The 27,994-nt window shown below is 40.5% G+C and overlaps 1 protein-coding gene across 10 annotated transcripts in view; it reads left to right on the forward strand.

Moving 5' to 3' along the window:
* The window catches only part of PLCZ1 (phospholipase C zeta 1), a 347,938-nt gene that overhangs the window by 87,636 nt on the left and 232,308 nt on the right, over positions 1 to 27,994 (forward strand). For 8 of the 10 annotated variants that reach the window (XM_081592321.1, XM_081592293.1, XM_081592295.1 and 5 more), the window contains 2 exons: positions 337 to 375; positions 20,779 to 20,832. The gene's annotated coding sequence lies outside the window, so the exon portion shown is untranslated. The remainder of the gene's footprint in view (positions 1 to 336; positions 376 to 20,778; positions 20,833 to 27,994) is intronic. The other 2 variants (XM_081592297.1, XM_081592296.1) reach the window with 1 other exon arrangement.

The raw sequence follows: 27,994 nt of genomic DNA on the forward strand, positions 1-27,994 counted from the left end.
CTTAGTGACTGAACAACAACAGCAACACCAACAAAGTATTCCACAAGCAGACAATGGGCTTTTTAGGTAGGGTTGTCTTTAAATTGTGGCCCTAAAACAGACCACATGCTGCTTGCTGTGGATACAAAGCTAGGTTCTACCTTCATGGGGTCTAAGGGTCCAGTGGACAAGGCAGTTAAATGGACAGTTCCAAATGTGGCAAGTACTGGACTGTAATAGGAAATGTACAGATTTTATGGAGTTAATGACAATGATAACAGCCATGTGCCAGGTATTTAAAGATGTAAACCCCTCAGTAACTCTATTAAGAGTGTCTAATTATCACTCCTTTTCCAGGTTTCACTTATGGAGGAACCAGAGCTTATGGAGGTTGAAGTAAGTTGCTCAAGATTACATAGTTTATGTGCCAAAGTGTCATGAGGTCTGCAGCCTCTTTTCAGATGGTTTGGCCGCAGGGCAGTGGGTGTCTGTGTGCATGTATCTGTATCCCTCTTTCTATACAGTAATAGTATGGCAGGCTATTAACTGTGCTGCTCATCGTACTTTTCTTTCAAATTTAAAGAAAGTATCGAAATAAAAAATTTCAAAATTAAAAGGAAGGTCATACAACTGAAAAGAGTTAGGAATCAAATACAACCCAAACTCATATACTTAAGCACTCAGCTACTGCCATCTTGTTGTATGTAATCTCTCCATTCTTGGGCTTATGTATCATTTTGTACGAGGAATCAGGAACGACATGTTATAATATGTAAACTGACTGAAAAGTCTGGATTCTCTTATAGTCTCAATTGAGTATTTTTAAAGATTATATTCAGTTTGGACATTGAAAGAGCTGAGTTGTAAACCTGTTTTGTACATGCTTTCCAATATGTGCTCAGTTTGACTGATTTGTCATTCAGTGAGTGTTTGTTAATCACCTAGTATATACTCAGCTCTGTGGTAGAGGTAGCTAGTACAGAAAAGTTCAAGAGTTCAAATTATCTATCTTTTAAAGAGTTTACAGTCTGGTTAGGGCTTCCCAGGTGGCGGTAGTGGTAAAGAACCCACCCACCAGTGCAGGAGATACAAGAGACGCGGGTTCATTCCCTGGGTTGGGAAGATCTCCTGGAGGAGGGTGTGGCAATCCAGTCCAGTATTCTTGCCTGGAGAATCCCATGGACAAAGGAGCCTGGTGGGCTATAGTCCATAGAGTCACACAGAGTTGGACATGACCGAAGTGGCTTTGCACGAACATGTGCAGAGTCTGGTTAAGTAGACATGATAATACATGCCAAACAAGAGTGACTGGCGCCAACACAAATATATCAGCAGGATTTTGATGCCGACCCTAAGTGCTCTAAAAAGTAAAAAGACAAAAATCAGTGTGATCTGGGATCACTAGGGAATGCTTCATGAAGAAGGCAATCTCACAATCTCTTTGAAAGATGGTTAAGATTAGAAGGTTTAGAAAAGAACTTTCCAGATGGAGACAATACAAGTATTGTACGCAAGTATTTTGTGTTGATGGAGCAATGATGCAGTGTGATAGAAAGGATTAATTAGTAGAGAGAGGGTATATAATGGTGGGGAAGGTGGATTGGAAGATAGTTTTCTAAGGTGAGTAGTTAATTCTTGTTATCACCAGAAAAAATAAACTATTAAATAAGGTTGTATTTTTCAGAGGTGCTCCTGTTGAAGCTTTCTTTTTGAAAATCTTTATGCTCTGCTTTTTTGGTTGTTGAGGCCTCTGTCAGAATGGCTTTCAGTGAACTGGGTTTTTTGTGTCACCATCAGTTTCCAGTAAGACATACCATATACAAATCAGTCTTAGAAGATGCTGTATATATATATATTTTTTTCTTGCTTGTTTTTGTACTGTATTCACTGCAGGGAAGTTGTCAAATGTCTTGTCTGCCACGTCCCTCAGGGACCCTGATTTTGGGGAACAAGAAACTTTTCTCCAATGTTCTCAATTCCACATGGAGGAAGCTGCAAACTCTGAATGTCTTTGCCCTTCATTTGCTCCTCCTTTGGGGAGGTGTGAACTAATGGGTGATTTTGGAAGAACTGGGTAAGGGTAGCTCATCCCTTCTCTCTGTTCTTTTTTGGTAGTGAGTCTGTCCACAGAGTGTGCCCTCGACTGCCCTCTGCTCTTCCGAAAGCTGCGTGGTAAAGCGATGGGGGGGGGGGGCGGTGCTGTCTCCAGGGGGCCATGGGCAGGGACTGGCAAGAGGGAGTTGACCTAATCCTTCGTTCAGTGTGTAAGAGTGTAAGCCCATTCGTCTGCAGATGCAAGTTGTATTCTCAAACTGCAGCTTTATCAGTGGTAATCTTGTTATTTCACTGCGTATTCCTTTCTTTTAATTTTTCAGTTAATAGAAAACCTGGGTAAGAGAGAGGGTTGCTATTTGTCAAGCTTTTTCCACACCCCAATAGCTTACAAAAGCAATATTCATTTTTGGACATTGAGAAACGATGAATGGATAATATTTCTTCATCAAATTGTTGAAAACTAACTTTTTACTGAATTAGAACACTTGTAAATGCCTTTATAATCTACATATCTATGCTTCATTTCTCTGATATTGTATTTGTATTCTAATTTATACTTTCTATAGTTCTGATTTTTTAAATTTATGATCAACTATTTTACGTGCTTTCTTTCTATATGCCACTTCAAATATTTCTGTGGAATTAGGCCAAGTTTAAATCATATAATACTTCCATGGTATATTGACAGACCTGAAAGATGGCTAGCTGTAGAAAATGAAGGAGAGAAATTAATTAGAAATGTGTCAAAGTCTCATCTAAATGACTCTAAGAAGGTGGCATCGCTCTGAGACGTCAGTGTCTCACAGATCGAAGGTGATGGTTTTCAAGTGAACAAGGGACATCTGAGTGAAATAACCAGAAGATGAGGCATTAGAGAGCAGCTCAGGTAAATGAAAGAATGAGAACAAATTGATAGAAGAGTGAATAGGGAGAGGGAGTGGGGGAGAGAGAAAATAACCGTATGCTTTGGAGGAATGTCCATAGTTGATGTAAATAAAGAGGAAGCATGACTAGAGAATAAAGTTAGCAGGACAGAGAAAGTTACATTTCTGAAACTTTGGGAGTGATCAGGTAATGTCAACTGCAAACGGAAGTTTTAGGAGAATGATGCTTGTAAGCCCATTGCTAGGCAACAGTCTCTTTGAGGGATTTATTTTATCTTTCATTAATTTGTTTATCCCATTTCAGAAATGTTTATACAGTACCCAGCATAATGCTATATCATTTGTGCTTGGATGGGATAAGAACTAACTACAGCATTCGATGAATGAATCTAGCTAGCTGGTGTGTTCTGTAGGGCGGTTCTTCCTACATGACTCTTCTCTTACATTGGATGGATGGCTGTGTGCATACAGTACGTGGGTACATACAGCTGGAGTGTGTGTATATAGCCAAAGAAGGAAGTATATAGCCAAGCTGGCCCCTCTCCTGGACGATTAAATAAGAAGCACCTCATTCTGTGGTATCTCATCCACACTAGGAACCCTGCCCTTTGCAGGCATATTGTGCAATTTGTTTAGAGACTGTTTCTTTGATTTTAGTCTATGGCAAAATATTGCTGCCACCAGTCACTTTGCACATGTGGGAGTGGTGGTGGGTGGTGGAGGATGGGCTGCTGGTACAGCTGTTCTAGATCCTGTACTTTGATTACCTGACTTCTGCCCCCTTCCCACTCTAATTCAAGCTTTGGGGCTTCTCTGGAGCCGACCTGGAAAGAATATCTTCTCCGTGTTTTTTTTTTTTTAATTTTATTATTGGAGTATACCTGCTTTACAATGTTGTTGGATTCTGCTGTACAACCAAGTGAATCAGCTGTATGTATACATATCCTCTGTTCTTTTCGTTTTGTTTTGTTTCCTCTGTATATTCTGGGCCACAGTCTGTCTGCCCCAGCTCCTTCTTTTCCATCTACATAATTCCACCTGCTTTCTATTTTTCAGAAATCATTCAAATCCATTAATGTCACACTCTTAGAGCTGCTATGAATTTGCTCTCTTTTTGGTATAAACTATCATTTCAATTAGATCTTTGCAGGAAGAGATGATAAATATATGATGTGTTCAATCTGCCATCTTGAACTGGCAGTCAGTTCTCAATTTAAAAATATATTGCCAAGACTCTCACTTTTTAAAAATTATTTTCCTTATGGACATTTGAAGGATCTTTATTTCTCAAATTGTGTTTATGATAATGAATTAATCGTGATGATAAAAACATATTCTTTTCCCTTAAAAATAATTATTTCTAAGGTCCAAACAGACCTTACAATCAGCAAATGTAAACTATGACATCAGACTGAATTGATGCAATTTCAGGCAAGAACAAGAAGTTTGATATTTCTGTTTTCTAATGTAGCTATTGTGATGGAAAATAAATTATTAATATCAAGAGCTGATTCAGATGTTCCAAACATTTATAAAAAAATAGTTACGTGTTAGGTCCTCTGCTAGACCCTGAGTGTATTGGTGAATAAAATAGACGTCTGCCCCAAGGCATTTGTGGACTAGTGATAGAGGAAGACATTAAATACACGCAAGTAGAAATAAAATTGTGTAAGTCTTTTAAAGGAAAAATGTAGTTTGCTATAAGGAAGTGTGTTAGGAGGAACCTAACTTAGTTTGGAGCCTCAGGAAAAATCCTCTTTGGAAAGTGACATTTAAGGAGAAGCCTAAGAATAGCATTTAAGCAGAATAGCATGGGGAAAACTGAAGGTGATGGGACAGATCAGATCCCCAGTGAGCTAGGAATGGGCCAAAATGGGGAAGAGAGGCCCAAGATAAGGCAGACAAGGAGAGAGACCCAAACAAAATCCTGCAAAGTCTTGGATTATATTGTAAAATCTGTCAAAAGATTCTACCCTTGGTATTGGCTTGATCTGGTCTGTACTTTTAAGGGTTTACTCTCTCTTAACCTTGTGAAGAGCAGTTTGGTAAGATGGTACTACCATTATAGTACAGATGAGAGATGATGGTGGCATGGCCAAAAAATGCCATGAAAGAGGTAGCTAAAATTGGAGACACACACATATACACAAATACACATGTGTTGAATTGATAGAACGTAGTGATGGTTGTGGTAATTTTAGGAATGAAAGTTGAATGATTTCTAGGTTTTTGATTTCGGCAACTGGTAAGGTTGAAGTTTACTGCGATGACAGGTATAGAATAAAGATGAATTTGGGGGACAAAAATGAAGAATTTAGCTTTTGATTTTTCCTTGGAAGGGAGACAGATCTAAGTAGAAATGCTAAGAAGGCAGTTGGGTATGTGAATCTGATCTCAGAAAAGAGATTTGGCTAGAGATATAAATTTGGGAATTATCATCACATCTATAATTATTTAATGCTGCAGGAATGGAAGATATCAGGGAGAAAGTGAAAATGAGAAACCACATGACTAAACCCCAAGGAGCGTCAACACTCAGAGGTTGGATAGAGAGGAGAAGCTGCTCTGAGAAGTTGAAAAGAGCCAGAGAAGTTGAAGAAAAACTAAATGAGTTGATGTCAAAGTTTCCAAGAGAATATTTTCAGAAGGAAGAAATACATGATAAACCCTTTAAAATACTGCTAACAGACCTTCTGTGTTCAAGGATCCATATTGTCTTTCTCCTATAAAAATTTCAGACTGAGATGAAACCATCTTCTTTTTCTTTTTAAATTTAAATTTATTTATTTAATTGGAGGATAATAGCTTTACAATATTGTGTTGGTTTCTGCCATATAGGAACATGAACCCACGTTCTAAAGTTAGGGAGAGATTCTGGGAGTGGAGCTGGGTAGGTGGTCTTGGTGGTGTGTGTCAGCGGTTAATGGGAGACCAAGCAAAGAGATGTGTGTCAGGGGTCTGGCTTATCTCGTGTCTCCCCTTCCTCCACCTGACTTCCCACCTCAAACATCTTTGCACCACAATCTCAACAACTAGTATGCTAACATAAAAATTGTTGTGAAGACAATACTACTAGAGAATTTCTCAAAGAGAGAGATTTCTGCTCCTATTACTGTCTAATATGGTGCTCTGCACCAAGTTGAGGACAACTGAAGTAGTTAATACAGGTGGTTTGGGGGAAAAGAACACTCATTTTTAACTCAGGTTTTCGGAAAGATTGCACTATGTGAACCAGGTAAGTCTTTGACCGTGTTCATCTGAACGCTGGCCTTCCTTGGTGGCTCAGCCAGTAAAGGATCCACCTGCAATGAAAGAGACCAGGATTTGATCACTGGTCAGGAAGATCCCCTGGAGAAGGAAATGGCTACCCACTCCAATATTCTTGCCTGGAGAATACCATGGACAGAGAAGCCTGGTGGGCTTTAGTCCATGGAATCGCAAAGTGTCAGACATGACTGAGTGACTAACACTTTCACTTTCTTTTCACTTTCATCTGAACATTAGTTGAAAGTTGAATATCAACTTCTGTTGAGTCCTTCTTCCCCTGGCTAGCTTACCATACTTTATGCAGATGAGATTATAAAGTATTGCATGTAGTTTTTTTTTGCATGTAGTTTTCCAAATCAGAATAATGACCAAATATTACCTTTCTGAGTGTTTTGTAGTTATGCAAATATAAGAGAAAATACTAGGTGAAATTATATGAAATTGTCATTTGATGAAAAAATGGCCAAATATGGGGAATTTTTTGTAGTTCAACCTAATACTTGACATGTGTCTAGCAGTTTATTCCAGAAATGACTCTTTGTTTTTGTTGTTCAAATAATTTCTCTTAGTTATGGTGAGCTATGGTAATTTAACTTGTGCTAAATTTAATTCTATTTTATAGTACTGGACATAATATTTTGAATTTTTATCTCCTTATATACTTTCTTTGTTAAGTGGTTTCAGGCAGCACTAAGGAAGGAACTTCATCCAGACTATAGTGAAAAGTTTTCAGGTTTACTCATTCTTTTCTAGTCCTTTCCTTATGTCTGTGATGTAAATGGATGAGATTTCATAGGAGCTCATCCTGTGCCTCACAGCTGTATTCTGGAATGTTCTTGAGGAGTAAAGGCAACAGCTCAGATAGATTCCTTTGGCTGTCTTGCAGGATAGTAGATATTTTATTGTTCTTCTCCTACAAGATGATCTTTAGCTATTTTATGAGAAATTTCATAAGAGAGCAAATTTCCGGTGCATAATCTTGTTCTACAATAGATGTTTCATTCTTGGCCAGAATCAGCTCTCATACCATTGAATTTATCTTTAAATTTTTTAATTTTTCAGTTTTTAAATCTTTTATTGAAGTATAGTTGATTTACAATATTGTGTTAATTTCTGCTGCACAGCAGACTGAGTCATTTGTACATATATGTGCTAAGTCACTTCAGTCATGTCCAACTCTTTGCAATGCTATGGACTGTAGAACACCAGACTCTTTTGTCCGTGGGATTTCCCAAGCAAGAATACTGGAGTGGGTTACCATGCCCTCCTCCAAGGGATTTTCCCAATCCAAAGATTGAACCTGTGTCTCTTAGGTCTCCTGCATTGGCAGGCAGGTTCTTTACTGCTAGTGCCACCTGGAAAGCCCTATACATACATATATAAATATATATATTCTTTTTCGTATTGTTTTCCTATATGGTTTATTACAGGATATTGAATACAGTTCCCTGTGCTATACGGAAGGACCTTGTTGTCTATCCATTCTGTGTGTAAAAGGTTACCTCTGCTAACCCCAAATTCCCAATCTGTCCCTCCCTACTCCCCCAGCAACCACAAGTCTGTGTTCTACCTCTGTGAGTCTGTTTTTGTTTTTTATGCTTTGTAGATTGGTTTATTTTTGTCATGTATTACAGTCCACCTATAAATTTAACTGAAGCTGGAATTGTTTTTTGGCTGCCAGATTAGTAATTTAAAAAATTGTGAATAGATTCAGTACTTGGTAAGATTGTACATTGATTTTATATATGAACCGAACACATAAATAAGGAATGTCAAGTTTTGTTATAGTTATAATGGGTAAGTAGTGTTCTAATTCACAGAGTTTGAGTTATATTTACTTGAGTGAACATGTTTTAAATTTGAAACACTGTCATTGGGAAATACATTGAAATTGAAGTTAGCAAGGACCTGTTAGTTCCTTGCTTCTAATATAGACAGATCATTTGAAAAAATGTAGAGTCCACAATCTGTGGACTCTAAAATGATACACACAGTTGCATTTTCTTGTGATATGTACATGTAGTATCTTTCAGAAGATTAGGAAAACAGAGAAATTTAATACTAAGAAATAAAACCTATTAATGTTGTGGTGTGTTTTGTTTACACATATGTAGCAGAATGTGACCACTTAGACTCTGCTAATGTATTTTTCTATACTGCAAATGAAAGATAGCATACAAATATTTCTTCTTATCTTTTGGAAGGAGTTAAAGATAAAACTTCCTCTACACTCAAGATAAGGGAAGCTACTATTAAATATTGTTAAATAACTTTTCAGTGTCCTACTGTTTCGCATTTTCATACTGTTCATGGGGTTCTCAAGGCAAGAATACTGAAATGGCTTGCCATTCGCTTCTCCAGTGGACCACATTTTGTCATCTCCACTTCAGTATTCTTGCCTTGAGAACCCCATGAACAGTATGAAAAGGCAAAAAGTTAGGACACTGAAAGATGAACTCCCCAGGTCGGTAGGTGCCCAATATGCTACTGGAGATCAGTGTAGACATAACTCCAGAAAGAATGAAGAGACAGAGCCAAAGCAAAAACGACATGCAGTTGTGGATGTGACTGGTGATGGAAGCAAGGTCCAATACTATAAAGAGCAATATTGCATAGGAACCTAGAATGAATCAAGGCAAATTGGAGGTGGTCAAATAGGAGATGGCAAGAGTGAACGTTGATGTTTTAGGAATCAGTGAACTAAAATGGACTGGAATGGGTGAATTTAACTCAGATGACCATTATATCTAGTACTGTGGGCAAGAATCCCTGAGAAGAAATGGAGTAGCCATTATAGTCAACAAAAGAGTCTGAAATGCAGTATTTGGGTGCAGTCTCATAAACGACAGAATGATCTCTGTTCGTTTCCAAGGCAAACCATTCAATATCACAGTAATCCAAGTCTGTGCCCCAACCAGTAATGTCGAAGAAGCTGAAGTTGAACAGTTCTGTGAAGACCTACAAGACCTTCTAGAACTAACACCCAAAAAAATATATCCTTTTCATTATAGGGGGCTGAATGCAAAAGTAGGGAGTCAAGAAACACCTGGAGTAACAGGGAAGTTTGGCCTTGGAGTACAGAATGAAGCAGGGCAAGGGCTAATAGAGTTTTGCCAAGAGAACTCACAGATCATAGCAAACACCCTCTTCCAACAACACAAGAGAAGACTCTACACATGGACATCACCAGATGGTCAATACTGAAATCAAATTGATTATATTCTTTGCAGCCAAAGATGGAGAAACTACACAGTCAGTAAAAACAAGACTGGGAGCGGACTGTGGCTCAGATCATGAACTCCTTATTGCCAAATTCAGACCTAAATTGAAGAAAGTAGGGAAAACCACTAGACCATTCAGGTATGACCTAAATCAAATCCCTTACGATTATACAGTGGAAGTGAGAAATAGATTTAAGGGACTAGATCTGATATATAGAGTGCCTGATAAACTATGGATGGAGGTTCATGACACTGTACAGGAGACAGGGATCAAGACCATCCTGAAGAAAAAAAAATGCAAAAAAGCAAAATGGCTGTCTGAGGAGGCCTTACAGATAGCTGTGAAAAGAAGAGAAGCAAAAAGCAAAGAAGAAAAGGAAAGATATACCCATTTGAATGCAGAGTTCCAAAGAATACCAAGGAGAGATAAGAAAGCCTTCCTCAGCAATCAATGCAAAGAAATAGAGGAAAACAACAGAATGGAAAGACTAGAGATGTCTTCAAGAAAATTAGAGCTCCCAAGGGAACATTTCATGCAAAGATGGGCTCAATAAAGGACAGAAATGGTATGGACCTAACAGAAGCAGAAGATATTAAGAAGAGGTGGCAAGAATACACAGAAGAACTGTACAGAAAAGATTTTCATGACCCAGATAATCACGCGGGTATGATCACTCACCTAGAGCCAAACATCCTGGCATATGAAGTCAAGTGGGCCTTAGGAAGTATCACTATGAACAAAGCTATTGGAGGTGATGGAATTCCAGTTGAGCTATTTCAAATCCTGAAAGATGATGCTGTGAAAGTGCTGCACTCAAGATGCCAGCAAATTTGGAAAACTCAGCAGTGGCCACAGGACTGGAAAAGGTTAGTTTTCATTCCAATCCCTAAGAAAGGCAATGCCAAAGAATGCTCAAACTACCACACAATTGCACTCATCTCACACACTAGTAAAGTAATGCTCAAAATTCTCCAAGCCAGGCTTCAGCAATACATGAACCATGAGCTTCCAGATGTTCAAGCTGGTTTTAGAAAAGGCAGAGGAGCCAGAGATCAAATTGCAATATCTGCTGGATCATCGAAAAAGGAAGAGAGTTCCAGAAAATCATCTATTTCTGCTTTATTGACTATGCCAAAACCTTTGACTGTTTGAATCACAATAAACTGTGGAAAATTCTGAAAGAGATGGGAATACCAGACCACCTGACCTGCCTCTTGAGAAACCTGTATGCAGGTCAGGAAGCAACAGTTAGAACTGGACATGGAACAACAGACTGGTTCCAAATAGGAAAAGGAGTACGTCAAGGCTGTAGATTGTCACCCTGCTTATTTAACTTATATGCAGAGTACATCATGTGAAATGCTGGGCTGGAGGAACCACAAGCTGGAATCAAGATTGCTGGGAGAAATATCAATAACCTTAGATATGCAGATGACACCACCATTATGGCAAAAAGCGAAGAAGAACTGAAGAGCCTCTTGATGAAAGTGAAAGAGGAGAGTGAAAAAGTTGGCTTAAAGCTCAACGTTCAGAAAACTAAGATTATGGCATCTGGTCCCATCAGTTCATGGCAACTTGATGGGGACACAGTGGAAACAGTGGCTGACTTTATTTTTTTGGGCCCCAAAATCACTGCAGATGTGAAATTAAAAGACACTTACTCCTTGGAAGGAAAGTTATGACCAACCTAGACAGCACATTAAAAAGCAGAGACATTACTTTGCCAACAAAGGTCCATCTAGTCAAGGCTGTGGTTTTTCCAGTGGTTATGTATGGATGTGAGAGTTGGACTATAAAGTAAGCTGAGTGCCGAAGAATTTGTGCTTTTGAACTGTGGTTTTGGAGAAGACTCTTGAGAGTCCCTTGGACTGCAAGGAGATACAACCAGTCCATCCTAAAGGAGATCAATCCTGAGTGTTCATTGGAAGGACTGATGTTGAAGCTGAAACTTCAAAACTTTCGCCACCTGATGTGAAGAGCTGACTCATTTGAAAAGACCCTGATGCTGGGAAAGATTGAAGGCAGAAGAAGGGGTCGACAGAGGGTGAGATGGTTGGATGGCATCACGGGCTCAATGGATGTGAGTTTGGGTAGACTCCGAGAGTTGGTGATGGACAGGGACGCCTGGCATGCTGTAGTCCATGGGGTCACAGAGAGTGAGAAACGACTGAGCGACTGAACTGAACTGAAATAACTTTTAATTGTTTAATTTTGTTTCATTTCTTGATAGTTAAAGGTATAGATGGAAGGTTTAATGGGGCTTCTGGGTCTGTTATAAAAGAGAAGAGGAGTGTAAGTTTTGAGGAGGGATGAAGTGTCACTCAAGGAAGCCTGAAGAGAGCCGGGCTGTAGGAGCACGTGGTATGGAATGGTAGTGGGACATGAAGAGTAATAGAGCGGTATCTGTTCAGGTGGGAAATTTTTTCCCAGGAACGAGAGGCCCTGATTTCTGGGAAGTCTCAGAGGAGTGAACCTGACAAATGAGGTGCTGTAAGTTATTGAAGCTTCCAGGACGTACATTGGACCTAAGTCCCTGCCCTCTAATAACTTAGCCTCTGGTGACATCCTGTAGCATCCCACTGTCCATGACAGGGGCTATTACCCTTTTACTCTTTCCAGCAGAACCAAAGAAGCATTTGTATTATGTTTGTAGCTAGTATTATCACTCACTGACTGCCCAGCAGAAGTCATCCTGTCCATGACAGAAGACTTTGCTCAGTCCCTGTTTGAGTATCCCATGTGGGCATCCCTCCATCATAGACTGGGGAGTCTTTATTAGTTCGGTTTCTTCTAGAAGTAAATCCTGAGATGAAGACTGGACTGCAAGTAATTTATATGAGGGTGATTCCAGGAAACCCTGGTAACAGAGTGGGAAGGTAAAGGGCTTCCCTGAGAGCTCAGTGGTACAGAATCTGCCTACCAATGCAGGAAACATGGGTTCAGTTCCTGGGCCGGGAAGATCCCCTGGAGAAGGAAATGGCAACCCACTCCAATATTCTTACCTGGGAAATCCTGGTGGGCTATAGTACATGGGATCACAAAGAGTCAAACACAACTGAGTGACTAAACACACACGCACAACAGCCAATAAAGAGATTGTAGTCAAGCAAGTTACCTGTAGATAACTGGAACTCACTGAGGAACTCTGGGAAACTGCAGAATGTGTGCTTGAATTATCCTCCCTTCACATGAAAGGAACCGTGGCATTTATACCCAGTTCCCTCCAGTCCCTGGTTGTATGCTGCTCCTGGTGTGTGTTAATTCTCTGACACTTCAGCCTGCCCTGTGTGTGGACAGTGAGGCTTTGACCACCGGACAGAGTCATTGCACAGTTGGAAGTCAGCTTTATGCCCTACAGTGGTACAGTTTGAGGGTGTATGATGGTACACAGACAATCTCTGCTACAGTCTGCCCCTTGCACTGCTCAGGTACACTCCTGCTTCATGATGAATTCATTCTGTTCTGTCATTCATTCTTCAAGATGGTGGCTAGTTACAAATTCTTAAGAGCTTTCTTTTTCAACAGGTGCCCTCTAAATCCCTTGAGTCTGAAACATACGTAAGCCCTTTGTCCATTTTGTAGAAGAAATTCTAGTTCCTCATGAGAGTTGGTCACTCTTGCTAGTATAATAACTCACTTTGTATGCTGACCTGATGTTGTTCAGTCACTCAGTTGTGTCCGACTCTTTGTGACCCCATAGACTGCAGCATGCCAGGCTTCCCTGTCCTTCACGATCTCCCAGAGTTTTCTCTAACTCATGTCCATTGAGTCAATGATGCCATCCAACCATCTCTTCTCCTCCTGCCCTCAATCTTTCCCAGCATCAGGGTCTTTTCTAGTGAGTCAGCTCTTCACACCAGGTGGCTATTAGCATGAACGATGAAAATGACTGTGAGGGAGTCATAACTTTAGGCTTAGTGGACCCTTACTTTGTCCTTGTATTTCCATTCACCCAGGAACCAGGATCTTCTGTCCAGTTGACCTTAAAGTTGGAGGAGCGGTAGGCACAAACTCCTTGGATAATTTACTGGGACTGATGGCGAGAAGGGCCACTCTTATTTTCATTCTTTGGTACCCATTTAAATTCTAGCTGTTGACACAGAGCAGCAGATGATGGCCATTGGTTCAAAATATGTACTGCATCCTAACCTCATGGGGTATCATCTTATAGTTGGCACTTCAGCTGTGCCTTTAAGATGCTGTTCAAACATCCTAAAAGACTAATAGCTTTTGGCATGAAAGCATATGATGGGAACGAATGTAAGCTGCTGTCTAATCCAAGCAAATGCAAACTACTTCAGATCCTCTTTCCTGGAGGGAATTGAAGAGAATTCCTTCAAATCTGTAGCTTCATTCTAGAGTCTGCTAATTTCTTCTAGTAAAGATACTATTTCTGGCACTGCTATAGTGATTAAGATTGCCCTTTAGTTCAGTTTGTGTATATGCTCAGTAGTGCCCAACTCTGCGACCCAATGAACTGCAGCTCACCAAGCTTCTCTGTCCATGGGAGTCTTTAGACAAGAATACTGACGTGGGTAAGCATTCCCTTCTCCAGGGGATCTTCCCAACCCAGTGATCGAACCTGGGTCCCTTGCATTGCAGGCATATTCCTTACCATTTGAGCCACCAAAGAAGGCCAGAAGATGTTCACTGTTGGTCATTTCCACCCTGTCCCAGGTGCAGGCAGAGCAGATTCTGAATGCCAGAGAAAACCCTAAGGCAGTTGGAAGCCAAGCAGGGTACCCTGCCTTGTAAGACCTGAGAAAAAGTGCTGGGGTGCTGACAGTGTCTACTCTGGGACCCAGAGACTCAGCAGAGAACCCTGGACACTTTGTGGGTCACATACATATTTCGAGGTGTCTGAACTCAGTAGGCTTGAGATCCCCAAGTTGGGGGGTGGCTAGATGCTGTCATATACATATACATGCTACATGTCCAATTTTATACCTTTTTATCACTTAACTTTGTATGATGAGTATGGTTGGGCTTCCCAGGTGGCATTAGTCTTAAAGAACCTGCCTGCCAATGCAGGAGACAGAAGAGACGCTGGTTCGATCCCTGGGTCAGAAAGATCCCTTGGAGGAGGGCATAGCAACCCACTCCAGTATTTTTGCCTGGAGAACCCATTGGCAATGGAGCCTGGCGGACTACAGTCCACGGGGTCTCAAAGAGTTGGACACAACTAAAGTGACTTAGCGTGCATACACACACACACACACACACACACACACACACACAATGAGTATGCTCATATTACCTGAAACATTATTAAAAAACCATTTTAGGTGCCATCAGGAGGAGTTTCATCTGCAAATGAGAAGGCAAGTTATACTCCTTTACTGATAATTCTTGGAATTTGAAAAGCATGACAGAATGTCAACAGACATCTATTTATGGCTATAGACAGGTAGAGTTTTGAATCTGTTAACTTAGAGTATGTCCCATATTTAAAAAACACAGCATGCACACCGAAGTCCAGATGTAGTTTGAGTTGTACTTCATCATGGGGAGGGTTACGTTCCCTTTCTGCCCGGGCTCCCTGCCCGCTCGCTCATGGCTGCAGAGGCGCCATCTGTGTGAGAGCTCCTGAGAGACAAATTGCTTCCTATCCTGGCCCTCCATCACTTGCCTGGAGTAGTGCTTAAGAAATAATTGCTTCAGGGATCTCAGAGTACTCTGACCTGATGAGTTCTTCTGGCAGCTTCTTGAGGAGTCACAGGACTTGCGACTGAGGCCCCCAAAGATTGATTTGAAACATAGCAAGCAAAGATGTGATGTCTAGGGTAGAAGACGTTTTGTGATGCCTATTCCAAAATACCGAGTTATATATGAATACTCCTCAGGTGTTGGAAGAGGAAATGGCAACCCACTCCACTTTTCTTACCTGGAGAATCCCATGGACAGAGGAGCCTGGCAGCCTATAATCCAGAGAGTTGCAAAGAGTCAGACATGACTGAGTGACTAACACACATGCACACACACTCCTCAGGTGTACAAGGCTAGGAGGTGCTAGTTTCCTGTAAGTGGAGCTGAGATGGGGTAGGGTGGCCAGATAGAGAAGAGCAAGGGGAGGGAGGGCTGTAGGGAAAACAGTGCATACCAGATGTGACAGGGAAGACCTTTAGAAACTTAATTCCCCTAAAGAGTAGGCCAAGGAAGAGGGCATTCCATAATACCCTCTTGAGGCAACATTGAGTTTATATAAGTTACCCGAGGGGATGAGCTGGATTCAGAGGAGCTGAAAAGCATAAGATAATTTTGACTTGTTTCAGAAATGCCTCTTACACAGGCTCGGTGACTCTTCCCTCTCCCTAGTTCTCGTATGACATTTCAAGCAGGTTTCATAGTTTTAAAACTACTTTGATTTGAATCAGTGATCCCCTTGTTTTAGTGTTAAAAGCCCAGATCGGTCTCATAATCAGATAATTCCTGTCTAGTCCACTGTTGTATAAAAAGAAAAAGTAAGTCCAGTGTAGTTCAAATTCACTTACTCAGCTCCAGCCTGCTTCAGGCTTGTCAGCCCGCCGTGGGAGAGTGGCTGTAATCATCTTCAGGCTCTTGATGCATTTTTTTCTCCCTGGAAAGTAACTGCTTGACCCCTTCCAGAGTTGGCCCAGCCAGAGAGTAGATAGGGAGCAAAGGGGGTGTTTCATGCAGAAACACAAATAGCTCTTCTTCAGAAAAACCTACCCCTTTGCTACATTAGTAGCAGAACAGTTCACTCCTGATACATCCCCCTTTCTTCAAGCCGCCATCTTTAGTTTTGCCCAGTGTGAATGAGTGTTTATTTTGCAAAGTTGAAGGGACACGCATCAGGCTTTTCCAGTGTCCTGTGATGTTCCTCTCTTTGGCTTGAGGCAATGGGGACTTGGGCTTCCCTGGTGGTTCAGTGGTAAAAAAAAATTTGCCTATAGTGCACGAGGCATGAGTTCGATTCCTAGGTCGGGAAGATTCCCTGGAGAAGGGAATGACTACTCACTCCAGTATTCTTTCCTGGGAAATCCTATGGACAGAGGAGCCTGGCAGGCTACAGTCCATGGGATCACAGAGTCAGATACAACTTAACGACTGAAAAACAACAACAAAATAGGGACTCATCCTCCTCCTCATTCCCAGGGTAAAGAGAGGAGAGGGACCATGGTAACCCAGCAAGTCTCTCTAAAAGAAGCATTTTCTTTAATGTCCTCACTCTTTAAACCCTCGAGGTATGAGGTAGGCTAAGGTTGACAGAACTGGTTTTCTACTTTCCCAGCATGCCGCACGCTTATTGGTGCTCTGGAATGTCACTTAAGGGTTGGGGCAGTGCTTGCCACTTGTATTATCCTTGGTCTTTGGAAACTCCACTGAAACAGTTGTTGTTTAGTTGCTCAGTTGTGTCCAACTCTTGTGACCCCATGGACAGTAGCCCACAGTCTCCTCTGTCTATGGGATTTCCCAGGCAAGAATGCTGGAGTGGGTAGCCATTTCCTTCTCCAAGGGATCTTCCTGACTCATGGATGAAACCCAAGTCTCTTGCATTGGCAGACGGATTCTTTACCACTGAGCCACCAGGGAAGCCAGCTGAAACTGAGACCTGTGTAATTTTACCACCCGTCTCCTGTGCTTTGGTGTCAGATGGGTGTAGGTTTGAGTGGGGGCTCTCCTGCTTGTAACTGAGTCACCTTGGGCAAGTCACTTAATTTCTTTCAGCTTCAGTTCTTACTTCTGTAAAAAGGGGAAGATAATATTTCTCAGCAATAGGTTTGTGATGAGGAATGTACATTTATGAACTGAGGATGTGGGGCTCCTCAGGTGATGAATGTAATGAAGGCATTGGCTGGGTTTCCTTAGGTTCTTGACTGTCTTCCCACCACCATCTACTAAAGAGAAAGCTGCAGCCAATGATGAGATGTCCTGCCTGTGATAATTCCCCCAGCCCTCTACTCTTAGAGTGGTGGAAATGCCTGGGTAGTGGCAGGGTGGCACTCCAGTAGAGTCTTGGAAAGAGATGAAAAGAAGTAAGAGATGGTCACAGTCCATTATTCTTTGCTCTTGTTATTCCTATCATGTACCCATGGGCAGTGTTGGTCGCCTCCCTGGACATTCTTTCTCTCACCAGCCTCCCTTACCAATCAGGAAGGGGATTCATGGAAACCCTGGCTGGTGGCAGGATGCCAGGCAGTCTCTGCTTGCTGGAAAATTTGATGTGGCAGCTGTAGCTTATTGTCCTTGTAGCTACCCTGCAAATGCCAGAGAAAAGAGTGTTGTAAATAAGTGCGAGGAGCTGATAGCAAAAATTTGAGCCTGCACTGCAGTGCTTCGAACACCATTACAGGGCACTGATTTAGTGCCAGCTCACAGAAGGGCAGGCTACCTTGAGTACTGAATTAGCATGTCCCCAGGGCGTTCTTTGGCATTCTACCCAGGCCGCTAACCAAGTCTTCCACGCTTCATTTATGGAATCTGACACTATCACAGACTCCAGCAGTATAGCTGCAGGCTCTAGTAAACTCCTAAATTAAAAGTCAGCCTAGTCAAGGATATTTTGATGTCCAGGGCTTTGTGTACAGCTCCTGTGAGGATTAGTGCCCAAGTAACTTCTGACTTATTGAAATAACTGCAGACCCTCCTATCCTCGCTTTATGTTTTTGCACAGGAATTTTTTAGGGCTGAGATGAAAATTTTCATGTAGGTCAATCACTTTAAGAATGCTTCGTTTGGGGACAGGAGGCATATTACATATGTAAGGCACTATTCTGCAGAAAGGATAAAAATACATTTCCTGAAAATAAACTCTTTCTTTAGTTTTTGGGTTTTATAGTCCACATTCTAATGAATTCCACCTAACGTAGAGCCATTGAGGAAAAGGGAGAGGGAAAAACCTGTTAATGGAACAATCTTGAATAGCGTGGAGGTTGCCAGAGAGAAGCTCTCTCAGCTTCTTAATTTGTGGATCTAGATGGTATATGGGCTTCTCAGGTGGCACTAGTGGTAAAGAACTCGCCTGCCAATGCAGGAGACATAAGAGATGCCAGTTTGATCCCTGGGTCTGGGAGATCCCCTGAAGCAGGGCATGGCAACCCACTCCAGTATTCTTGCCTGGAGAAGCCCACGGACAGAGAAGTCTGGCGGGCTACAGTCCATAGGGTCACAAAGATTCAAACACGACTGAAGTGACTTAGCACGCACAGGTGGTTCATAGATCAGGTGGTTCATCAGAAGCCACCAAACACTTAACTGCAGTACAACGTAAGTGTCACAGACTGATCCTGTGCCAGCTTGTTGGCAAGATAGAAAAAAAATAATGTACCTTTCAGAGCAATGCAGCCAACTAAAGTTTTTATTGCTTCCTTTTTTCACCCTCGTCCATGACACACAATTTAGAGTATTGTCCCAGTTACTCAGTGGTGATGTGTAATCAATGCACTCAGTGGCCATGCAGGCATGTGTGAGAGAACTGCATTTAGAGGCTTTGATTTTGCAGAGTCTGGTCAGCTAGCAATTTACAGATACAGTAAAAAGAAAAAGAGAAGCAAAAACAAAAATAGTAGCAGACCTTCTGAAGCTTTTGTTGTTTGTTGATACTTTTTGGGTGCCAGATCTTTCACTTATACTATGTTGGAAGCAGGAGATTTGGGTTCGATCCCTGGGTCAGGAAGATCCCCTGGAGGAGGAAGTGGCAACCCACTCCACTATTCTTGCCTGGAAAATTCCATGGACAGAGGAACCTGGTGGGCTACAGTCCATGGGGGTCGCAGAGAGTTGGACACGACTGAGTCATTAAACGCTCTGAGCTTGTTTCTGTCTCGGGGCTTCTTCATGTTGCATTTAGAAAAGTTAAATGGCTTAGAAAATAGGACTCCATGGAAATTCTGTTGTATAAATTTTGATCTGTAGGGGAAATAAGTGATTTCTTTTCGATCTTCTCCCCTACTGCAAATTAGGACAGATGATTCGAAAAATTCCATTGACCAAAGAGTTCATTTGGTTTTTTGTAAGATGGCACTAATAGCATCTAGTTGTCTTTTAACTTCATTTGAAACAATTTTGTTAGATTGTATTTTGACAGCTGTGCTATCAGCATGCATTAAAAAAAAAACGAAAATTGGTGAATTTTTGTGTAGATATTGAAGGTGAAATTGAAGGTGAAAAAAAGCAGCACTTTTGGCATATTATGCCTTATTATTACAAGAAAAGTAAAATTGCAACTGAAATGCAAATAAAGATTTGTGCAGTCTATGGAGAAGGTGCTGTGACTGATCAAATGCATCAAAAATGGCTTGTGAAGTTTCTAGATGGAGATTTCTCACTGGATGATGCTCCATGGTTGGTAGACCAGTTGAAGTTGATTGTACTCGAATTGAGACATTAACTGAGAACCATCAGCGTTTATAGCACATGAGAGATAGCTGACCTACTCAAAATATCCAAATCAAGTGTTGAAAATCATTTGCACCTCAGTTATGTTCATTCCTTTGATTTGGGGGTTCCACATAAGTTAAACCAAAAAAATCTTCCTGATCATATTTCTGCCTGCGATTCTTCACTTAAATGTAACAAAATTGTTCTCTTTTTAAAACATTGTGACAGACTATGAAAAGTGGATGCTGTGCAATCAAGTGGGGGTATGAAAAGTGGGTACTGTACAATCATGTGGAACAGAAGAGATCATGGGGCAGGTGAAATGAACCACTACCAACCACACCAAAGACCAGTCTTCATCCAAAGAAGGTGATGTTGTGTATATGGTGGGATTGGGAGTCCTCTATTATGAGCTTCTTCCAGAAAACTGAACAGTTAATTCCAACAAGTACTGCCCTCAGTTTGACCAACTGAAAGCAGCACTTGACAAAAAGCATCCAGAATTAGTCAATAGAAATAGCATAATTTTCCATCAGGATAACACAAGACTGCCTGTTTCTTTGATGACCAGGCAAAAACTATTACTGCTTGGTTGGGAAGTTCTGATTCATCTGCCATATTCACCAGACATTGCAACTTTAGATTTCCATTTACAAAATTCTCTCAATGGAAAAAAAAATTTCAATTCCCTGGAAGACTGTAAAAGACACCTAGAACAGTTCTTTGCTTAAAACGGTAAGTTTTGGGATGGTGGAATTACGAAGTTGCCTGAAAAATGGCAAAAGGTAGTGGAACAAAGGGGTGAATATGTTACTTAATAAAGTTCTTAGTGAAAATAAAAAATGTGTCTTTTATATTTATTTAAAAGCTGAAGGAACAAAGCAAGCGTTTTTATGAAAAATGAGCATACTGCTAATTAAAACACTCAAAAAGAGGTTTGATATTGAACTGAAAATTTTAGAACTGGAAGGTATCTTAGAGAACATGTATGTAAAACTTTTTCTCCTTATTTTTGTCCCCATTCTGTCAGGAAGAAAACTAAAACCCTAAGAGATGTGGTTGCTGTCCCAGTTCACAGCACAAGGTAAGAGACCATTGTCTGAGGCTTATGGCTTTCTGATTCATTATATCTAATCGGAGGATTTTAGGACTGTGATTAGACAAACCAGTATGGAAATATTTGGGAGGGGGGCAAGGTGGACAGAAGACTGTTTCTAAAGTTCTTCTGCAGCACCAAGTAGAATTGTCAAGAAAACGCTCTGAAAGAAGAACAGTGATGGGGGTGGAGAAAGATAGGGAAGAATTAACCCTGCCAAGATGTTAAAATATGTTATAAAGCTTTATTAATTAAAAGATTAGTTGCTTATTTGTGTCCGACTCTTCGCAACCCTATGGACTGTAGCCTGCCAGGCTTTTCTGTTCCTGGGATTCTCCAGGCTAGAATACTAGAGTGGATTGCCATGCCTTCCTCCAGACGATCTTCCCAACCCAGGGATCGAACCTAGGTCTTCCACATTGCAGGTGGATTCTTTGACGTCTGAGCCACCAGGGAAGCCCAATTAAAAGATGTGATACTGGTTCATAGAAATATAAACCAATGGAACACACTAAATCATATATATATAGAAATTCAGTATATGACAAAGGCATCTCTGGTAAGTAGGGAAAAAGTAGCCTAATTTAATATATAATCTTGTGACAGCTTGTCAGTCATCTGAAAAATAATAAAGAGTTAAATGTAAAAATGAGAAACCTTGAACATTCTATAGAAAAAAAATAGTGAATGCCTTTAGAACCTTGGTGTGGAGAAGGCCTTTTTGAGTATAACACAAAATATGGAGGCCATAAAAAGAAAAGACTGGTAAATCAAAATACATAAAAATAAATTCTTTATGGTGAGACCATCGAGAAGGCCAAAAGACAAAAAAGATGGTGAAAATATTAGCATTCCTGTATTATATATAGAGTAACCTCCTTAATATCTACGAACTCTTCGATGATACAAAAAGACCAACTTGACTGAAAACTAGTCCAAAGATATACACAGAGCTTATTTTTCTTTTTTAATAAATTTATTTATTTTAGTTGGGGGCTAATTATTTTACAATATTGTGGTGGTTTTTGCCATACATTGCCATGAATCAGCCATGGGTTTACATGTGTTCCCCATCCTGAACCCCCCTCCCTCCTCCTTCCCCATCCCATCCCTTTGGGTCATCCCATTGCCCCAGCCCTGAGCATTTGTCTCATGCATCAAACCTGAAATGGTGTTCTGTTTCACATATGATAATATACATGTTTGAATGCTATTCTCTCAGGACGTCCCTCACCTTCTCCCTCAGAGTCCATAAGACTGTTCTATGCATCTGTGTCTCTTATTCTGTCTCGAATATAGGGTTATCATTACCATCTTCCAAATTCCATACATATGCATTAGTATACTGTATTGGTGTTTTTCTTTCTGGCTTACTTCACTCTGTATAATGGGCTCCAGTTTCATCCATCTCAATAGAACTGATTCAAATGTATTCTTTTTAATGGCTGAGTAATATTCCATTGTGTATATGTACCACAGCTGCCTTATCCATACATCTGCTGATGGACATCTAGGTTGCTTCCATGTCCTGGCTATTATAAACAGTGCTGCGATGAACATTGGGGTACACGTGTCTCTTTCAATTCTGGTTTCCTTGGTGATACACAGAGCTTATACAGCAAAGGAAGTAAAAAGAACTCAAACATATAGCTCTTGTTTTTGCTACCCTTTGTTATACATTCTCTCCGTTGGCTATTAAGTTAATACTAAAAAGATATTCTATGTCACTCTGATTAAGAAATATAAATATATATCCACTAAAACATGCTTTTGTAATTTATTGAATTGGCACAAATGCCAAAGATAAATGACACACTTGTATAGCTGAGACTATGGAAAAACAAACACTTTCTAAAGAAATACTTTCTTCACCTATAGTAGGACATTTAGGACAATTTAGGAAAGTTTCTCAAAATTGAAAATGCACGTACTCTCTGACATTTTAAGTAATTCCCCTTGTATGTTGTTCTACTCTTGCTCAAAGTATGCAATGATTATACAGACATAAGTCATTATATACAGTTCTTTCTATCCATCTATTTATATTTTTAAATGTTTTAAAGGATATTCCCTTGTGAATAATAGCAAACATGTTGAAATAAGCTGAATGTTCACCAATAGGTGACTGGTTAAAGAAATCATGGTATGGACATGCAATAGAATATAAGTGAAAAAAGTATAAAGATGTTCTCTGCATACTGAAATGGAAAAAGCTTTCAGAAATATTAAGAAAAAAAGACAGAGTACAGGACATTGTAAAGAGTAAGCTACCTTTTTTTCTTTTTTTTTTGGCAAATTGGTGGGGATTAGAGGAGATGTATATCTGTATTTATTTGCTTATATATAAAAATATAGAATTATTCACAAAGAAAAATAATAGTGGTTACATGTGACAGATGGTAGGCTTAGAACTTGGAAGATGGGAAAGGGAGTTGGAAGAAATCTTATCACTGTGTACTTTTATATAAATAAAAGGAACAGAGGAATGTATTACCTTCTCAGTAAAGTAAACGTCAAAAAGAGAGAAAATATTGGAAGACAAAAATACTGCTGACCCCCTGTAGCAGTCAGAGTTCCAACAGAGAAATAGAACTATAGAATATTTATAGAAGATTTTATTGTAAGAAATTGGCTTTTGTGACTGAGAGCTGGTTAGGCAACTTCAAAATCCATACATCAGGCTGTCAGGAAGGACCAGCTGGAAACTCGGGTAGGATCTGATGCTGGGGAAGTTCTGCTTCCTCAAGGAAACGGGAGTTCTCTTCTCAAAACCTTTCAACTGATTGGATCAGGTCAACCCAGATTATGGAGGATAATCTCCTTAAAATCTGTTGATGGAGGATGTTAACCTCTTATCTAAAGAACACCTTTACAGCAATACCTGGATTAGTGTTTGAATAACTGGAAACTAGATTCCAGGCAACTTGACACAATAAAACTGACCATTACACTCTCCCTCTTAAATCCAGTTTGGGTTTAGAGAATTGCAAGGTTTGAACCTGCGTATTGAACATGACAGAAAATCAGATTGCTTTTCCTGAATTTTCTGGGATAATCCTGGGGTCAGATTGATCAAATCTAAGATGCTATTGATTGTAAGGCACACCGTTACTTTTTGTACCACAAATCAAGAAAAAAAGCGCTATTGGTTAAACCCACATGTTACTGATTACAAGACATATTCTTATCCTTATTTCGGTGATGTTAGAATAATAAAACTATGTGTCTATTAGCATTGATAAAAATATTCTGTGCTTTTTTTTCAAAATTTGTATTTTATTTGCTTTAACTTTAAGTTTTTTATTTTGTATTGGGGTATAGCTGATTAACCATGTTGTGGTAGTTTATTCTGCACTCTTGTTTGACTGTGCACTGCTTGACCAATGTGTCTGACCAGTATGTTTCCATTTTGATTCAGAAAATATAATTATATTATCCATAACTCATGTTTTTGAATTGTCTGCCCTGCTTTCTGGCTCAAGAACAGAAAATGAGCTCTGTCTAGAGTCTACAGATGTGTCTCCAAAGGTGGAGCAGTGTTGGGAAGATTTTTAGATGGAGTGTGAAGGATGGGAGAGAGTCCTTTGCAGATTCTTTCCTGTCCTCCTTTCTCCACCCCCATCCTAAGCTGGGAGGAGGACCACAGCAGTTTGGGGCACTGTTTGCCACATGCTGAGACTAGTTCTAGCTAATCACTGGTGTTTGGCTTGTCCCACTTTCTTTTCTTCCTCTCTGATAGCCAGAGAGTGCAGGGAGAGGCCAACCTGAGGTGTCTCACATTTGCTGCTGCTGTTGTTTAGTTGCTAAGTCATGTCCAACTCTTTGCAGCCTCATGGATTGTAGCCTCCCAGTGAACTGTCCATGGGATTTCCCAGTCAAGAATACTGGAGTGGGTTGCCATTTCCTCCTCCAGGGAATTTTCCCAACCCAGGGATTGAACTCACATCTCCTGCATTGCAGGCAGATTCTTTACCACTGAGCAATCAGGAAAGCCCAAATATTAAAACATTGCTCTAAATCATCATATAGATATTTGTTGTTACTCAGTCACTCAGTCGTGTCCAACGCTTTGCAACCCCATGAACTGCAGCACGCCAGGCTTCCCTGTCCTTCACTACTTCCCAGAGTTCGCTCAGAATCATGTCCATTGAGTCAGAGGTGCCATCCAACTATCTTATCCTCTGTCGCCCCCTTTTCCTCTTGCCTTCAGTCTTTCCCAGCATCAGGGTCTTTTCCAGGGAGTTGGCTCTTCGCATCAGGTGGCCAAAGTATTGGAGCTTCAACTTCAGCAAGAGTCCTTCCAAGGAATATTCAGGGTTGATTTCCTTTAGGATGGACTTGTTTGATCTCCTTGCTGTCCACGGGACTCTCAAGAGTCTTTTCCAGCACCACAGTTCGAAGGCATCAATTCTTTGGCGCTCAGCCTTCTTTATGGTCCAGCTGTCATATTTGTACATGATTACTGGAAAAACCATAGCTTTGATTAGATGGACCTTTGTTGGCAGAGTGATGTCTCTGCTTTTTAATACACTGTTTAGGTTTGTCATAGCTTTTCTCCAATGAGCAAATGTCTTTTAATTTCGTGGCTGCAGTCACCATCTGCAGTGATTTTGGAGCCCCCCAAAATAAAATCTGTCACTGTATCCACTTTTGCCTCATCTGTTTGCCATGAAGTGATAGGACTGGATGCCATGATTTTAGTTTTATGGATGCTGAGTTTTAAGCTAGCTTTTTCACTCTCCTCTTTTATTCTCATCAAGAGGTTCTTTAGTTCTTCTTCGCTTTCTGCCATTAGAGTGGTATTCTCTGCATATCTCTGTGTGTGTGTGTGTGTGTGTGTGTGTGTGTGTGTTAGTTGCTTAGTCGTGTTCACCTCTTTGCAACCCCCTAGACTGCAGCCCACCAGGCCCCTCCGTCCACGGGATTCTCCAGGCAAGAACACTGGAGTGGGTTACCATTTCCTTCTCCAAAAGGAACTATAGAAAGAAAGAAAGGAATGTCGCTCAGTCGTGTCTGACTCCTTGTGACCCCATGGACTGTAGCCTACCAGGCTCCTCCATCCATGGAATTTTCCAGGCAAGAGTACTAGAGTGGGTTGCCATTTCCTTCTCCATCTGCATATCTGAGGTTATTGCTATTTCTCCTGGCAATCCAGATTCCAGCTTATGAGTCTTCCAGCCCAGCACTTCGCATGATGTACTCTGCATGTAATTTAAATAAGCAGGGTGACAATATACAGTCTTGACGTACTCCTTTCCCAATTTGGAACCAGTCTGTTGTTCCACGTCCAGTTCTAACTCTTGCTTCTTGGCCTGCATACAGGTTTCTGAGGAGAAAGGTAAGGTGGTCTGGTATTCCCATCTCTTTAAGAATTTTCCACAGTTTGTTGTGATCTACACAGTCAAAGACTTTAGCATAGTCAATGAAGCAGAAGTAGATTTTTTAATTTTTTTGAATTCCCTTGCTTTTCCTATGGATCCAGTGAATGTTGGCAATTTGATCTCTGGTTCCTCTGCCTTTTCTAAATCCAGTTGTACATCTGGAAGTTCTCAGTTCATGTACAGTTGAAGCTAGCTTGAAAGATTTTGAGTATTACCTTGCTTGCTTGTGAAATGAGTACAATTATATGGTTGTTTGAACATTCTTTGGCATTGCCTTTCTTTCGGGTTGAAATGAAAACTGATCTTTTCCAGTCCTGTGGCCACAACTGTGTTTTCCTAATTTTTGCATTTTGTGTGCAGCACTTTCATAGCACCATCTTTTAGGATTTGAAATAGCTCAGCTGAAACTCCATTATCTCCACTCGCTTTGTTTGTAGTAAAACTTCCTTAGCTCACTTGACTTCATACTCCAGGATGTCTGGCTCTAGGTAAGTGATCACTCCTTTGTGGTTATCCAGGTCATTAAGACCTTTTAAATATAATTCTTCTGTCTATTCTTGCCACTTCTTCTTAATCTCTTCTGCTTCTATTAGGTCTTTGGCTTCTCTGTTCTTTATTGTGCCCATATTTGTGTGAATGTTCCTCTGGTATCTCCAGTTTTCTTGAAGAGGTCTCTAGTCTTTTCCATTCTATTGTTTTCCTCTATTTCTTTGCATTGTTCACTTAAGAAGGCTTCTTATCTCTCCTTGATATTCTCTGGAACTCTGCATTCAGTTGGGTATATCTTTCCCTTCTCCTTTACCTTTCACTTCTCTTCTTTTCTTAGATACTTGTAAGGCCTGCTCAGATAACCACTTTGCCTTCTTGCATTTATTTTTCTTGGGAATGGGTTTTGGTCACTGCCTCCATTACAGTGTTATGAACCTCTGTCCATAGTTCTTCAAGCACTCTGTCTACCAGACTTAGTCCCTTGAATTGATTTGTCACCTGTATTATATATAATCATAAGGGATATGATTTAGGTCATACTTGAATGGCCTAGTGGTTTTCCCTACTTTCTTCAATTTAAGCCTGAATTTTGCAACAAAAAGTTCACGATCTGAGCCATAGTCAACTACAGGTCTTGTTTTTGCTGACTGTATAGAGCTTCTCCATCTTTGGCTGCAAAAAATATTATCGATCTGATTTCGGTATTGAATATCTGGTAATGTCTGTGTGTTATATAAATATATATATTTATATCTCTTGTATGATATAAATATAGAAATGTGCAAATTTCACTTAATGGTTATGAAGTACATTAGCTCCTACTTGGGGCTGGGCAGAGGAGCCTGGAGGACTATAGTCTATGGGATCGCAAAAGTGTCAGACACAACTTAGTGACCAAACAACAACAACAGCAACAACAATAGCAAGCTCCTAATTAGTTTAACTTTAGAACAGAAGGGTGACGAAGGCCCCATGCAATTTAATTTAGAGTTATAGAAAAAAAAGTTGGGTGCCATGATTCTAGCCAGAGGGGAGAAATGACATCGGAAAGCCACCTGAGTGCTCATAATCAGTTACGGTGACCTACAAGCCCAAAGGAGTGGGTGGCTGGTCCTTCTATTTGCCAGGGCCAAATTTATCACCACTATGATGAATTGGAGCTCTTACATGTTGCAGATGTTTGAATATTATCTCATTGAGGATAGCCTACTGTTTGTAGAAAACTGGATCTGATTGCTAACTTCAAAAGGGCCAAAAAGATTGCTAACTTTAAAGGCATA

This window comes from Giraffa tippelskirchi, chromosome 4, assembly GCF_054371585.1.
Source record: "Giraffa tippelskirchi isolate mGirTip1 chromosome 4, T2T-mGirTip1v1.2.pri, whole genome shotgun sequence".
Lineage (NCBI taxonomy): Eukaryota > Metazoa > Chordata > Mammalia > Artiodactyla > Giraffidae > Giraffa > Giraffa tippelskirchi.